At 36.6% G+C, this 16,651-nt stretch overlaps 1 long non-coding RNA gene across 1 annotated transcript; it reads right to left on the bottom strand.

The window, feature by feature from the left end:
• Positions 1–9,267: 9,267 nt before the first annotated feature.
• On the bottom strand, positions 9,268–15,352 carry LOC128218195 (uncharacterized). The gene is made up of 4 exons (XR_008258334.1): positions 15,304–15,352; positions 12,045–12,106; positions 11,655–11,762; positions 9,268–11,198 (listed from the first exon to the last, which is right to left on the bottom strand). It is a non-coding gene; the product is annotated as an uncharacterized LOC128218195 (long non-coding RNA).
• Positions 15,353–16,651: the final 1,299 nt, after the last annotated feature.

Genomic DNA, 16,651 nt, shown 5'->3' on the forward strand with positions numbered 1-16,651 from the left:
CGTTGTCGTTATTTCACCCTCGCACCGCCGTTGCATCTCTCCCGTCGTTATTGTAACCCTTTACGTCGTAACTGTTACCCCTCCTGTCCTCGTTGTTTCCCATTCAATCGCCATTGCAATCATTCCCGTCGCACTTTTTACATTCGTGGCTATTGTCAAAATAAAGCCGCCAAAGTTAAAACACGACCGGAATGCTCCTCCCACCGCTCCTATCCTAATAGATGCCACTATATTTACAGTCAAACATTGATAGTGGAATTACAATTGAGTCTTATTTTGTATGCTGACGATATCGTGATTCTAGCCGAAAAAAGTATATCACCGCTCCTGTCGTTATCGATGCCCCTCCCGTCGCCGACTTTGAACCCTCCCGTCGTCCTTGTTACCGCTTCTGTCGTTATCGATGCCCCTCCCATCGCCGACTTTGAACCATCCCGTCGTCCTTGTTACCGCTCCTGTCGTTATCGATGCCCCTCCCATCGCCGACGTTGAACCCTCCCGTCGCCCTTGTTACCGCTCCTGTCGTTATCGATGCACCCCCCCATCGCTGACTTTGAACCCTCCTGTCGCCCTTGTTACCGCTCTTGTCGTTATCGATGGCCCTCCCATCGCCGACGTTGAACCCTCCCGTCGCCCTTGTTACCGCTCCTGTCGTTATCGATGCCCCTCCCATCGCCGACGTTGAACCCTCCCGTCGTCCTTGTTACCGCTCCTGTCGTTATCGATGCCCCTCCCATCGCCGACGTTGAACCCTCCCGTCGCCCTTGTTACCGCTCCTGTCGTTATCGATGCCCCTCCCATCGCCGACGTTGAACCCTCCCGTCGCCCTTGTTACCGCTCCTGTCGTTATCGATGTCCCTCCCATCGCCGACTTTGAACCCTTCAGTCGCCCTTGTTACCGCTTCTGTCGTTATCGATGCCCCTCCCGTCGCCGTGGTTACCGCTTTTGTCGTTATGGATGCCCCTTCCGTCGCCGTTCTTACCCCTCTGGTCGCATTGGTTACCGCTTCTGTCGTTATGGATGCCCCTCCCGTCGCCGTGTTTACCTCTCTCGTCGTGTTGGTTACCGCTTCTGTCGTTATGAATGCCCCTCCCATCGCTGTTTATACCCCCTCCTCTCGTCGTGGTTACCGCTTCTGGCGTTATGGATGCCCCTCCCATCGCTGTTTATACCCATCCTCTCGCCGTGGTAACCGCTTCTGTCGTAATCGATGCACTACCTGTCGCATATTTTACCCCATCTGTCGCCGTTTTTACCGCTTCTGCCATAATGGATACACCCGTCGCCATTTGTATACTTCCAGTCGCCGTTGTTACCGCCCCTGATGTTATGGATGCACCTCCAGTCGCCTTTGTAACCGTCCATGTCGTTATAAATGCAACTTCCTTGGCCGACTTTACCCTTCCCGTCGCCGTTGTTACCGCTCCTGTCGTTATGGATGCCCCTCCGGGCGCCGTTTTATTAATCCCGTTGACATTGTTACCAATACTCTCGTAATGGATGCCCCTCCCGTCGCTGGTTTTACCCATCCCGTTGCCATTGTTACCAATACTCGTATTGGGTGCACTCTTGTCGCTGTAAACCCCTCACATCGCCGAGTTTACCGCTTTTTTCGTTATGAGTGCCCCTCCCGTCGACGTATTTACCCCTCCAGTCGCCGTTGTAACCACTTCTGTCGTTAGTGATGCATCTCCTGTCGCCGTTTTCACCACTCACGTCGCCATCCTTACCGCTTCTGTCGTTATTGATGCCCCTCACGTCGACGTTTATACCCCTCCCGACGCCTTTGTTACCGCTTATGTCGTCATGGTGGCACCTCCCGACGCCGTTCGTAAGCATATCGTCGCCTGGGTTACCGCTTCTGTCGTTATGGATGCCCTCCCGTCGCTTATTTTACCTCTCCTGTCGCCGCCTTTATTCCTCCCGGCGCTACTACTATCGCTTATGTCGTTATGGATGCACCTCCCGTCGCCGTTGTTACCACTCTCTTCGCCTTGGTTTCCGTTTCTGACCTTATGGATGCACCAACTGATGCCAAATTTATTTCTCCAGTCGCCGCTGTTACCGCTCATTAACGGTTGTTAATGGATGCCCATTCTGTAGCTGACTTTACCTTTTCCGTCGCCGTTGTTACCGCTCCCGTCGTTATGGATGCCCCTCCCGTCGCCGTTTTACCCCATCCCGCCGCCGCTGTAACACAGCACAAGTGGTCGTTTTTGCTTACTTGTTATCAACAAGTTCGACACGAGCATAAACAGTTAAATAGTATAACATACTCGTTTAAATGCACTATACTTAATAACACAAGGGTTTTCACATCGTTGGTGTTTAAAATGATGTAGTAAAAGAAAAGTTATTTTTGTGTTAAGGCTTCATTTTAAGCAAAATGTTTCCTTCCGACGTAGCATATATGACGTTATCTATCACGTGGTATACACACATTAATTTACATGCGTAGAATTCTTTTTTGTAGGGTTTGTGCTTTGTTTTATGCATAGCTACTCCATATAACTGGATACCACAGACATATTCAAATAGATTCATTTTATTCTGATGCTGAACTTTCTGTGTTTTCAGTGCAACACTTTTCAACGACGCATACATTTACATTATATATAATACAAGTGTATATAGAATTCGCCGCTGGATTTCAACTCGGCTGCTTCAAAATAGGCAAACGAAACGCTTTGATGATCGAATTTACCATTAAAAACACTGACGACTGAAATTGTGTTCAACTAACTTCTAGTAATTATGTTATCGCCATTCAACCCATGGAAACCGAATCGAACTTTTGACGTTTAAGGTATATGTGGTATGTAATATGATTCCGCCGCGCGTAGTGGTTACGACAAAGTAAGGTTAAAATACCCCTGCTATTACTTTAATAGTTTAAAACAACTTATAAGATGCATTTTGGTAATCAAGTAGTCGAATATTCGATCAAAAGAATTACCGAATATTCGAATATCAATTTTGCCATTCGTTTGCATCCCTAATGGTTAAACAATACAGTACGATATATGGTTATTTTGCCAATCACACTTTAGTTCCATGAACAGTTTTAGAAATTTGAATTGTTAAAGATTACGAACAATGAAATACAGAGGCATTTTTACTATGTTTATTATTAACAAATAAATTGAAAATGCACAATTATTATCTTACGACTGCAGGGAAGTTTTCAGTTTCCCAGATAAGGAAGCCGGAAAAGGTACAGTAGTCTTCACCCTGCATGACCTCATCCGGACTCATCTCATTTCTTATAGTGACGTCATCGCCACTAGCGAGCTGAAGAACAATCGTCTGTGACACTGTTTCATATTGACCTGGTGGCGTCATCAGAAACATGCAGCTAATGAATGCATCGTTTTTAAAGAAGGAAAACCACGTTGAATGCCTGGGGTAGCCCAGCCTGGTCGACGAGAACACGTACACTCCAGTGACGGGTGCACTGAACGAACCAAGGTGTTCGTTACGACTCGGTTGTTGTTGTTGTTGTTGAGTTTATAAAGGTCTGCCCGCGCCCTATAATGGCTGCATTATGGCTTGACCCCGTCACATCCCCAAGTGTGACTTAAACAGAATTTTGAAGCCAAAAGGGGAGTTTTACCCCCATCGGTTGATGGGATATTCGTCAAAGGAGTAATTTTTTAAACAAAAAGGCCGCGAAACCTGCGATGAATGACATCTAGGGAGGTCCCACAGCTCTGAATATTGAAATGGTTTCATTTCTCCAGTCTTGTATCTTAAAAAACATTTACGTGTAAGAATGGTATTTTTTTTGAAGGATGGGCAAGACTCACGGTCAGTTCATTGACAAGAAAGTGTTGTGAGAACAGGACTTTTTGCCCACTATATGTATTAATATTTCTAATATATATATGAACTGACCACTATGTTGTCGATGCCCGACTATTGCCTCACTATTTACTTATTGGAAATTCTTCAAGACCAGAGAGTGCGTTGACATTACTTTGCCTACATGTTTTTTAAATGTACATGTACATATATAGAGAGGGTTATTATGGTTGTTTTTAAAAATAATAATGATTAATAATATAGGTTTTTTTGTTTTTTTGTTTTTTTTTGCCTGCGCCCGATTTTTTCCATTTTAATATGTATGTGCGGGATAAAAAAATACATAGTATACTTTCTATATACAGGTATGTAGTCCCTGGTCCAGTGCCTTCTCTTTTTTTATCAATAGGTCGTAACCATGTATATTTTCAAAATTTCAATATCTTTAAGTGAATGAATGAATTAAGGCTAGGATCAAAAACTGTTTTTCCTAACAATAAACCTGGACCAGAAGCGTTATATTACAACACCATCACCATAGCATGTAAAATCATCATGGACTTCTAATAGCATTATGGATGTAACGGTTTAAATCGGTAGAATTGTTAACTCAAAATGTCTTTATACAGTTTATACCGATATTGGTTTTCTTTCTTGACAACTTCGCCCGAAAAATACTTTGGTTTCGTTTTAGGTTATGGTGACTTGCATTTAATAATTTATGGTTAAATCAATGTATATCATCATACTCCTTAATACCTCATCCTTTCATGTGAAAACGAAAGAAGAAAGGAAAAGAAATGTTTTGTCACCATAATGTAGATTGAAAATCAGTAATTTATAGCTACTAAAAGTAGTAGAGATCCAATTTATACGCGTTCATCTCATAACTCCAGGAATGAAATGTTTGTTTACCGGACTTGATAATAATGGATAGTCGATTTGGTATTCATCGTTCCAAATAACCTGCTTAAATCCATGAATTCCATTCGTATGTTTCGGTAATTCCAAAAGGTAAAATATGTAAAACAATAAATATTCTATATACATTTGGCTGTTAGCTTAGTATTTCGTTCATCGTGTGAATCACTATCGTGTGTGTCGCTTAAGGTGCCGGTTATCGTTTCGTTCCCTCTATGCTCATTCTTGTTCAATATAATATAATGTGTTTGTAGTTGTCAGGTAAACCTGCCATATTTGTTGTTTGTAATGAACGTATCTCTAAGCAAGGCGCCGGAGGGGATCGTGATGCCCCTCACTAAGATAAAGTTTTACTTATAGGGAATTATTTTCTAAGCTTCATTAGGATGTTTGAGCAGTCATTGTATTACCACCCTTTTGAAAAGGGCCCCAACAACAGGTGCACGGCGTATACAATGAACGTGCTTTATATTTTACTTAGAAAAAAAAGAAATTATTTATGCTTTCTGTTTCTTTTGGATGATAAAGCAGTCGTTGTATTACCACCCTTTTAAAAAAGGGCCCCAACAACAGGTACACGGCGTATACAATGAACGTGCTTTTTATTTTATTTTGTTTTATTTCTCAAGTTATTATTAATGTATGTTTTTTGCTTCCTTGGGATGTTAAAGCAGTCATTGTATTACCACCCTTTTGATAAGGGCCCCAACAACAGGTACACGGCGTATACATTGAACGTGCTTTTTATTTTATTTTGTTTTATTTCTCAAGTTATTATTAATATATGTTTTTTTGCTTTCTTGGGATGTTAAAGCAGTCATTGTATTACCACCCTTTTAAAAAAGGGCCCCAACAACAGGTACACGGCGTATACAATGAACGTGCCTTTTATTTTATTTTGTTTTATTTCTTAAGTTATTATTAATGTATGTTTTTCGCCTCCTTGGGATGTTAAAGCAGTCATTGTATTACCACCCTTTTGATAAGGGCCCCAACAACAGGTACACGGCGTATACAATGAACATGCTTTTTTATTTTTTGAAGATTATTATTTATGCTTTGTGCTTATTATTGATGTTAAAACAGTCATTGTATTACCACCCTTTTCAAAAAGGGTCCCAACAACAGGTACACGGCGTATACAATGAACATGTTTTGCATATGTTGTTTAATAAGTGCTGTGCTATTTAGACCCTATTTCTTATAGAACCTTTTGTTTTGTGTGGTATTAAATTTTGTTTAGGTAGTTTATTCCCGACAGGTATGCAAACACTGCTTCCCTTACCCTCTCTGTTATATCAGGTTCGGGAAACAGCAGATGATACCTGTCGATGACTGACATATTTAGTTTCAGAAGTTCTATTTTCAGGCTTTCTCGTTGTTCCATATAAGTTGGGCATTTAAAGAAAATGTGATGGAATGTTTCTTTGTCTCCGCATTGGATACAGCAGTCAGTATTTGTATAATTCTCAGCAGCTAGCATACTGGTTCCTAAACGAAGTCGTGTGTATACTTTATCTTTTAGTGTATTAGTACTATATGTTTTGATTGTAGTGTTAATTTCCCCATACTCAAAATTGTGCTCAAGTTTATATACTTCAAAGTCTCTTACAAATTTGTTTTTTGTTAGTTTCTTTATCCAGCTGTATGCTTCAGGGACGCTTAATTTGATGTTTGTTCGTGAACCTTGCCTTGATGCTTGTTTTGCAATTTTATCAGCCATTTCATTTCCTAAGATACCTATGTGACTAGGAATCCAGACAAATGTTATTGACACTCCTAGATCATGAAGCAGTGTAGTATTATTAAGTATTTGCTGTAAAATTTCTGGTCGTGACCTAGAAAAGCTTATTTTCATTGACATGAGTGCACTTAAAGAGTCTGATAGTATTGTTACTTTGTTGTGTATATTGTTTGCTTCTGCTTGCTGGAGCAGCATTTTTAGTGCAAGGTCAATTGCCGCCAGTTCACAAGAATAAATAGAAAGCCTGAAGTCAAATTTTAACCCACATTCAAAAAGGGGTGTCATATTTTGAGATAAGCCTACTATCCCGGCCCCAGCCAAATGGAGGTGCGGGTCTTTGCTTCCATCCGTGAAGACCTGCCATGAGTTGTAATATTTGCTATTGATGTGTTCATTCACTATTTGGCGGTTAATGTTAGGGTCCTTTTTCTTGTCTATAACTTTTGTTAAGCATAAGTCTATATTGAGTTCTTGTTTATTGATTAGGTTTAAGAAATGGGGTTGTGCTATTTTATTTTTTGTGAGAGAACATGCTTCCACTAATGGTAGTACTGTCTGGCTGTATGGCACTTTAAAGAGTTTTAATTTGTTGGCTTTGTGTTCAAAGATTGGGTCTCTGTTACATCGTTACGACTCGGTCAAAGACGATTGGTTGATGTGCTCCAACGTGCGTGGTGTAGTTCGTTAATGTTGCTTGAAAAGCGACGGGGTTCCAAACGTAATATCGGCGTATCCTTTGAGAAACTATCAAACAAAGTTAAACAATTAGTTTCAAGTATTTTACACACAACGTATAGAGGGTTGAATTGTTTAACCGTTCTTGAATTTGTAAAATAAGAAAAAAGATCGGAATAACGTTACGTTTATTTACTATGCAAACATCTTAAGAAACTTGTTGTCATTTTCCATGTATCTTTACTATTATTATTTTATTCTTAGGTAAAAAAGGATTTGCTTAAATCATGCCCATAAGTTGTATTGCTAGATGCGTGTATATGTTTTATCATGCATTAAACTGAATTGATCCGAGTTGCGTTGAGGTCAATTACGCGTCCTATTGTGTCTGCGCATATAGGTTATATACAGTCGAACCTCGTTATGTCGACTTTTTCGGGACCTAGTGAAAAAGGTCGAGATAACGAAAAGTCCACTCATCCGAATTACAAAAAATATCACCAATCCCAACACGTGGATTGTACGATGTTTACATCCACAATTGAACAGTCTTGTTAAATAACAGTGAAAACAGCAAACTTATTATAGAAAATTAAAGTGAAACAAAAGAATAATTATTTGTGTCAATTTTTTTTTACGTTAATGGATCACATAAAACCACAATTGCTCAAATTTGTACAATGTAAGATTTTATACCGGGTCCTTCTCTGAATTGGTCGACCAGAGCAGTGGAATTGACATTTTGTAGTTATTCGTTTTGTTCCCATTCGGGATTGATGTCTAATCAATAAAATGATCATTTTTTATACAATACCAAAGAGCTTGAGCAATAAATGTCTCTTTAATTAAATACATAAACAAACGATTTTAATTATTCGCACTTACCAATTACAATTTTGTATCCCCATATTATGACAGTTTGTTATATTGACACGCACGGTATTTTGCGACATGCCGCAAACCGTCATGAATATTTTCACACTTACGTCTCGATCTACAGTTCGACAAAAAGGAACATAGGCAATGTGTGAAATTCGACCACTGGGACTGAAAAACGAGGTCGACATAGCGAAAAAGTCGAGATAAAAAAATCGACACAAACAGATTTATTTTATATAGAATAAGAAGGAATAAATTGGGACCGGAAAAAAGTCAACATAACCGGAAAGTCGACTTATCTGACGTCGACATAGCGAGGTTCAACTGTAAATGTACTTCCTTATGTTTGTGCGTTAATCACGTATTCGCATAGTTGTGAGCAATTAAACGTGCTATCAGTTAGTTTCCATTTATTCACCGCATATTATCGAATGCCATAATTCAGAATGAACGTAAAAATATATATACTATGTCAATTAATTGTGGAGCTATGAGAATCGGGTTGTGTCACAGCACACGTTCTGGCCAATAAGGCTTTACGCACATACAATACCCTTAATCTGTATGTTATTCACTGAATAATATAATTTCATGTAAACGGATGATAGTCAAGAGTATAAGTTTACATAAAAAAGCAGCATATAATTGGAATGACTTCGTATATAAACATAAAGACTGGATGCAATGGTAATCCAATGGTACTAGGGTTATTTAAAAATATAACGCGCCACGTCATAGATTTATTTGTACTATGTTAATCTTGTTAAGTAAAAAGCTATTTTTATTTTAGTTTGTTTAACGGGGTTTGCATTCGTGAACAGTATCTTTTTGAGTTTGATTGCAATTTAGTTCTTGATTGTATGGAGTTTTTGTTTAGTTTGTGGCAGTTTCCGACATTTTCTCTGTGACCAAAGTATGACGTTGACTTCAGTGTTAATATGAACTAAGGCGCTGCCTCTACGGGCTTGAAGTGCTATTGCCGGACACTTTAAGTTTACTTAATAACTAAGTGAAACATACTAGGAGTAAAAGGGAAACGTTTTTTTGTATATGTTAATAAAACCTTTTAAATAACAAGCAGTTCTGTTGCTGTTAGCAATTTATTTAGTGTATACGCAACAATCTTCAATAATAGTGTATATATATACATACATTATATATAATGCATTACTCTATATTTTATATGCAGTTTAGAGTTATTCTTCTTAATTAACTTAAATAAAGCTACTATGCATTTGAGATCAAGTACACACACGTATTTGAGGAATATGTTACAAACAGAAAATAAATAAAAACAAGAGCTGTCACAGAGACAGCGCGCTCGACTATTCCACCGCTTTTCGGTGTATGGACTGAAAAGTTTTGGAGAAACATGCATTGATCACTGTTATATAAGATTTCAATGCAATACATGATGTGCTGAGATATTTACATTAATTGAATTGGAAAATATTTGAGGTGGTACGCAAACTTTAACATAAATTGTAAGTTGAAAAAGGGGCATAATTTTGTCAAAATGCTTGATTGAGTTACCTCCTCCTGTGTACAGGTTGGGGGAATGATTGTGAACAAGCGTGCAAAGTTTCAAAGCCAGATGTCAATGGACTTTGAAAATATTTGAGGTGGTACGCAAACTTATACGTAAATTCTAAGTAAATAAAGGGGCATAATTCTGTCAAAATGCTCGATACAGTGACCTCCTCCTGCGTACATGTTTGGAGCATGATGGTTAACAAGCGTGCGAAGTTTCAAAACAGTATGTCAATGGACTTTGAAAATAATTGAGGTGGTACGCAAACTTTAACATAAGTGGTAATGCTGACGCTGACACGCTGGTGACTAGGATAGCTCCCCTTATTCATCGAATAGTCAAGCTAAAAATGATCACATATCAATAATGTTGCACTGAAGTATATTACAAACAGGGGTAATTATAATTTTAACTATAATTGAATGGGCAAAAATATATTTAAATATGATGGTAAAACATGGCAAAACATTTAATAAATTACTTATAATTATGATTGTATATATGAACAATATGTAGCCAAGCAGCTCTAGAAAATTGTCTGCAAAATATCTCAGTGAGAATACAGAATATATTCTTATTTGTTTGTTACAAAAACATACACCACACCCCCGCCAAAAAAGTTGCAAAATGTTAAATAAATTATGAACAAATGTGTTGTTTAGATTTTAAGGGCAAATACAATTCTTCTTTAATTACAGAATTATCTTAACGATGCTTTCAAGGTGTAATTACAAACAAATGACTTCTAACCCTCACATAATGTTTATCCCACAGGGTGATCTAAAAAGAAATGATAAATTGCAATTACAATCAACATTCAACAGAGCTGAAAATATATTCTAAATTTAGCACCTATATAGAATATACAATAAAAGTAATCAAGTCAGTGATATTGTTGGAACACACCCAAATAAGAACCCAGTGAAAAACTGTCAGCTGAGTTCAATAAGCACTATTTCATATATTTTTTTATATTTGTTGAGTGTACAAGCCAATAGAGCAAGACCAAATTTCAGTACCAAAACCATTTATATATGAAAACAATTGAAACAATTAAAATGATTATATTATATAATTTATTCAGAATGACATCATGAGGCTATTCAACTATTCACATATGTTAATATGCACAAAATAAGGCTACAGTTATCTACTATTAATTTATATAGATTTGAAAAAATGCTTGCAATATGTACAGTGTCAAATTATGTTGATAAAATTCAGCGTTCTCAAAAGCACAATCAATGTTTTCTGTGCTGGCAGCTGGATCTTCAATGTTTAACATATATATCAGTTCAACAACATACAGTGATCTTGGATTCATTGACAGTTAAAACACCATAACTACTATACACCGAACTGGTGTCTTCTTGAAAAAAATCAGGAATAAAAGAACAAACCGGCAAAAACTGAAAGTATCTGGTTTTAAATGCTAAATATGACACAAAATTAACAGAACAGAGTTTTGCAACTGTCTATACGTTGCTCAATTATTACATATTTGCTGTAAATGTCACATTTTGTATTATTCACAAAAACAAATTTGACAGGGGTGACTAACATCTGCATTCTCTTAAAATATGGGATTCTGTGCTGCATCCAGTTTCAAATTGTTTGACCACTTCAGGCTGCTGGCACATCAGAATCTGCAAATAACATAAATGCAATGTTTTTAACAGAATAAAAGTACTAACTACTACTGTGAAGGTATACCAGTTAACAATCATTTGAGGCATACACACTTCTTTATGTAGTCATAAATTTGATATAGTCACATATGGTGATAATTAAAGAAGTCCAACTTCAACACAAATTATTTATTTATGAAACAACGTTTCGGCCTTTCGGCCTTCATCAGGTTGTATGTATATAATGAACAGGAAATGACATCAACATCAAATGACGTCAACGTTGATAACGTTGATATAGTCACAAAATGATAGTCATAGTGTAATTTGACGGATTCAAAGATCAAGACAAAATAGATGAAATATATTATGTTTGAATAGTTTGCAATGATTATTAAACAATTCCAAGGTAATTGACTACAAAGAAGCATTTTGGAGGAGTCAGAAATGCACTTGCTTAAAATCTCTTCTTACTTGAGGACATTTTCCATTCTCTGGAGGTGGTATGGAATTCCAGACAGAACTATCTTGAACAGGATTTGTTGTCCATAAAGGTCCTCTCGAGCTTCAGCAACCAGGTGGCTATAAAAAAAGAACCAATACATTTGTGCTTTTACAGAATGTTGAAATGTATTAAGAAGTATTGAGGGATAAGTCAAAAACCTGAAATTTATAAAAAACCAAACAAAATAGTTCATTAGAAAATGATATAATCTCATGGCCGTGACCGGAAATAATTTACAACCAGCATGAAACAATGTTATTTAGGAATGAAACAAACAGAAAAGATAAACTTAAAAGATTCAAACCCGCTACTGTTTGGATACATTTTCATAAAGTGATTGTGAAATACTAATAATTTACCGCATGATGTCTAATCCAATTTGAGTTCGGCTGGCTGGTCTGTCATCATCCCCATCTCCAACCTGTTGCAAACAATAACAAATTAATATTACACAGTTAGTTATTAAGGAATTGGATTACTAAAAAATGTCCACTATACCTGGTAGATGTAATTACCAAAAATATTATTTTCATAAGGACATTCACTAAAGGCTTTGAGTTGGGTTGGTTAAGCTGGCATTTATGCACCAGTCAATTGTAACCATCCCCCCCCCCCCCAGATCCGGGGAATAGCAGGGACTTTGTCTTATGGTCAAGCCAACCCCGGCTAAAATCTCCGCCCTGTGGGGACGAACAAATGGTAAAATCCCTGCCAAATGCCCCCGCACCCCAGGGACTCTTGGTAGGCCCATTCCACGCTATATTTTGCGCAAAGACAAAACCACCGCATTCATCCGGCACTGCGGGCCCACCTGAAAGGCAACTAGAGCTATCACTGAAGGTGATTAATACCCCCGAACGCCGCCCTGATATGAAATTGCAGTCAACTATTTGGAAAGCCAACCTATATATGACAACTTCATTTTATGAACAATTGTCATTGTAATTTGCTAAAATGTTGTTATAATTCATGTACAGTGAACTCCTTCTCATTGTGCTGTACCATTGTATAAAGTTTTATTACATTTCATCCGGTAGATTTCAAGTTATGCTCCGGACAAGAAAAAAGTAACAAAGGGCAATAACTCTGTAATTGGCTCAAATAGAATTGAGGTTCCTATACACTGCACTTCCTCTCATTATGATCTATCACTGTATGATGAAGTTTTATTAAATTCCATTCAATAGTTTTCAAGTAATGCTCCGGACAAGAAAAAATAACAAAGGGCAGTAACTCTGTAATTAGCTGAAATAGAATTGAGGTTCCTATACACTGCACTTCCTCTATCTTGATCTATCACTGTATGAAGCTTTATTAAGTTCCATCCAATAGTTTTCAAGTTATGCTAGGGACAAGAAAAAAGTATTAAAGGCCATAACTCTGTAATTAGCCAAAATAGAGTTATGGTTCTTGTGCACTGCACTTCCTCTCATTGTGCTTTACCATTGTATGAAGTTTCAAAAAATTCCATATAGTAGTTTGCAAGTTAAAGTCTGGAGAAAAAAATTGACAGCAAAAAAAACAAATAATGGGCAATAACTCAGTAATTAGCTAATGTAGAGTTATGGTTCTTGAACACTGCACTTCCCCTCATTGTGCTTTACCATTGTATGAAGTTCCAATGAATTCCATCCAGTACTTTTCAAGTTATACTCCAGACCAAAAAAGTAACAAAGGGCAATAACTCAGTATTAAGCAAGAATAGAGTTATGGTTATTGTACACGGCACTTCCTCTCATTATGCTCTACCATTGTATGAAGTTTAATCCAATTCCATCCAGTAGTTTTTAAGTTTTGCTCCGGACAAAGTTGCAACGGACCGACCAACAAACCGACCGACCACAGGGAATAAATATTATTAAAAGTTAGAAAAAACAACATCATGATAGTATTTAACAGTTTTTTCCATTGATATTTTAATTGAATTGTCCCTGACATGAGGAAATAATAACTAGAATATTTTTTACTTCTTATAATTGATACTTATTGTTCTGGGTGGTGAAAGTTATATTAACAGATTTCCTAAACAAAGATGAAGTTTACAGATGCAACCTCACATTTGACAGTTTAGACTTTATTTAGTTTTTGTATTAGATGAAAGAATCAGCTTATTTTTGTATCATTACAAAAACAGATCTCAAGTGTATGAAAATGTCCCTTGAATTACATTTTTCCTCAAACATTATTAAGTAACAGGGCTTTTTCTGCCCAATTTGGGAAAAAGACCCTAGACATTTTGGATAATTTTGCGTCGTGAAAATGCTGAAATTGGGAAAATTATCTGTTAAAAGAAAAAGCTGTCTAGTCTCCTGGGAATATTAGTTTAATTCCCTTAAATAGAACCAAAATGGCTGAAATATCAATCCTTGGGTGTAAATATCTATTGCAATTAATCAATCAGGACAGATAATATTTCATACAGATATATCTGAATGTGATGAAAATCAATGATTTCCGAGTACAATTATCAAAACAACTTTACATCACATAATTTATTAGGATATTGAAAATGAACCAGTTCATTTTAAAAGACTTTCAAAAAAAAAAATTCTGATTCTGAAATAGTGAATTTGTTTTGTCCTAGTGTAAAATCCTGATGTACATGAATTTCACTGAGTGAGAATCAAAAGCTATATTTTAAGAGTAACGAACTGAAATATATTGCGATCTATCACAAACATAACAATTTAATTTTAGACCCTAAAAGTGTATAAAATGGCATTCAATTATAATTATTGAAGTAGGGCAACAAATTATAATTTGTATACAAAGGTTACATTATTTTGGTAATGAAGTTGTTCAAATGGTGTCCCAGCCCTCTTAGCACTGACATTCAATATTTATTTGAGAGCTGGCTGAAATTTCAAACAGTAAAAAAATATCAATACGTTTGAAACAGTGAAAGATTGTTTTTCTATTGTTTATAAATGTCTATAGATCACCACAAAGCATATTTAATAAAAACGTTTTGAATTTTGCTATGCCTATGCTTTACTATATTAGAGCTGGCATTGTAAATGTCTTGTTAATTTTACATGAACAATATCGCTTTTTAAGTAATTCATATAGATTGTGTTTGCAGCAGTTAGGAAGAGTAAATTGCACACTGCACGAAGAAAACTCACTAATCTACAAGCATGTTCAAAACTTCTGAAAAATATTGCGAACACCGCCACTGTTTTTGTGCTGAACTGATGACCCCGCATTTTCTGATTATATGCAGAAGAAAAAAGGTATTATAAACATTGCTTGTCGTGAGGGGAAACCCTTCACGAACCCACCCCATTTAAATAATTAATTACTTAAATGTCATTTTTTACTTTGTAGGAAAGAGATTGTCTAAAACTGTCTTGCATGCTTATACATGCCTTCAGCTGAATAATTTTGAAAAGAGGTTAACTTAAAGAAATTCTGTGCGGAAATATGTCCCAGTTTAAGTGAGACATGTCAATACATTCCATCTCGCCTAAAGGTATCCTTCTGAAAACCTTGGTAAAAAAATCACCAGTAAGACGCTGTAGCTATAGTGTTATCAATTTACTTCTGCCAAAAAGAAACGCTGCCTTTTATGCTGAAATCTCCCCCCCCCCCCCCCGGTTCATAATTTATAATACTCACATTATTATGCTTGTTGAAACCAGGTCAAACATGCCAAATTTGATGGTTGTCGGGAGGGGAAACCCCTCCCGAACCCTCCCCTGAAAAACAAATTATGAATTACTAAACATTTGATTTCATTATTTGTGCTGAAGTGGTTTTCTGTAATTTCATTCATACATCTTTATCGCTTAAAGTATTCGCGAGTCATCTGCCCCACTCTGCCATGACAAAAATATTAATTTTTATTTTATCATCTGTGAGACAACCCCTTTAATGGGCGACCGAGTCTAGCCTGTGTGACCAGCTGCCCGTTTAACTCAGTTGGCAAGAGCGCCGTGCTAGTGTTCCTGCGGCCGTGAGTCTAAGCCCCACACCAGGCACACTTTTCTTCTCAGGTTTACCATAATCATGCACAACGATTTTTAATGAAACACAAATGTTTTTTTTAGATTTAGTTTTCACTACTTAGCGATGAAAAAAAATATTTTATTAGATTTCTATTCAAAAAGCATAAATTTATGCTTTCCCGGAAATGTCGTAAAGCAAAAATAATATGTTTGAGAGTCATTAGCACCCAGTTGTGAAAATAAAGACAATCAATGAATGCCCGTTTATGGCGTTTATAAAGATTTAGGATGATTGAAGTTCTAAAATATTTTGTTGAAACGGGTCCAAGGAACATAAATTGAACTAGCTTAAGCATGACATTGCTATGTATTTATTTTCGGTAAAATGTTGTTTACACTGTATACTTTATAAAATGACATACTAGTATACGGAGAGGATATAAATATTAGCTCTAAGCTATCTCCTCAATCCTTAATTATCATGTATGCAATCTATGTATCTGCTTTATTTACTTTTATACAATACATATTGTTTAAACCAAGGTGAAAAGGGCGATTTTAAGCAATTTTAAGTTAACCTTAGAGTTTTCAAATATATTTTTGTGAAAAGAATATTTAAATTCCAATACGTAAGTAATATTTAACTGTTTAACTTTTTTGTCAAATTGTTTAAATTAGAATAGTTCAGGTGTATTGTAGTACTTAGTATTTGTTTATTTCGATAAATGTATTTCAATAACTATGAAACATTTGCACATCAAATATACACTAAACAAAATTCCTAACCGGCCACCTATTAGTAAGTAATCTTCTAATATTCCTTTCCCTGTGAAATAAGCCTAATTGCAAATTAGTTTCATGACAAGACCATTACCTCGTCCACATGCTGTGAAAACTTGGTTCACATATTTCGCTTTGTCAAAAAGATACAGTGTCTCTAATGACAACACTCTCAATCATAAAAGTCACAAAATCTAACATAGCGTGTAAAGGAATAAAAATAGAAATACCATCCTTAG

Source organism: Mya arenaria, chromosome 14 (assembly GCF_026914265.1).
Source record: "Mya arenaria isolate MELC-2E11 chromosome 14, ASM2691426v1".
Classification (NCBI taxonomy): Eukaryota; Metazoa; Mollusca; class Bivalvia; order Myida; family Myidae; genus Mya; species Mya arenaria.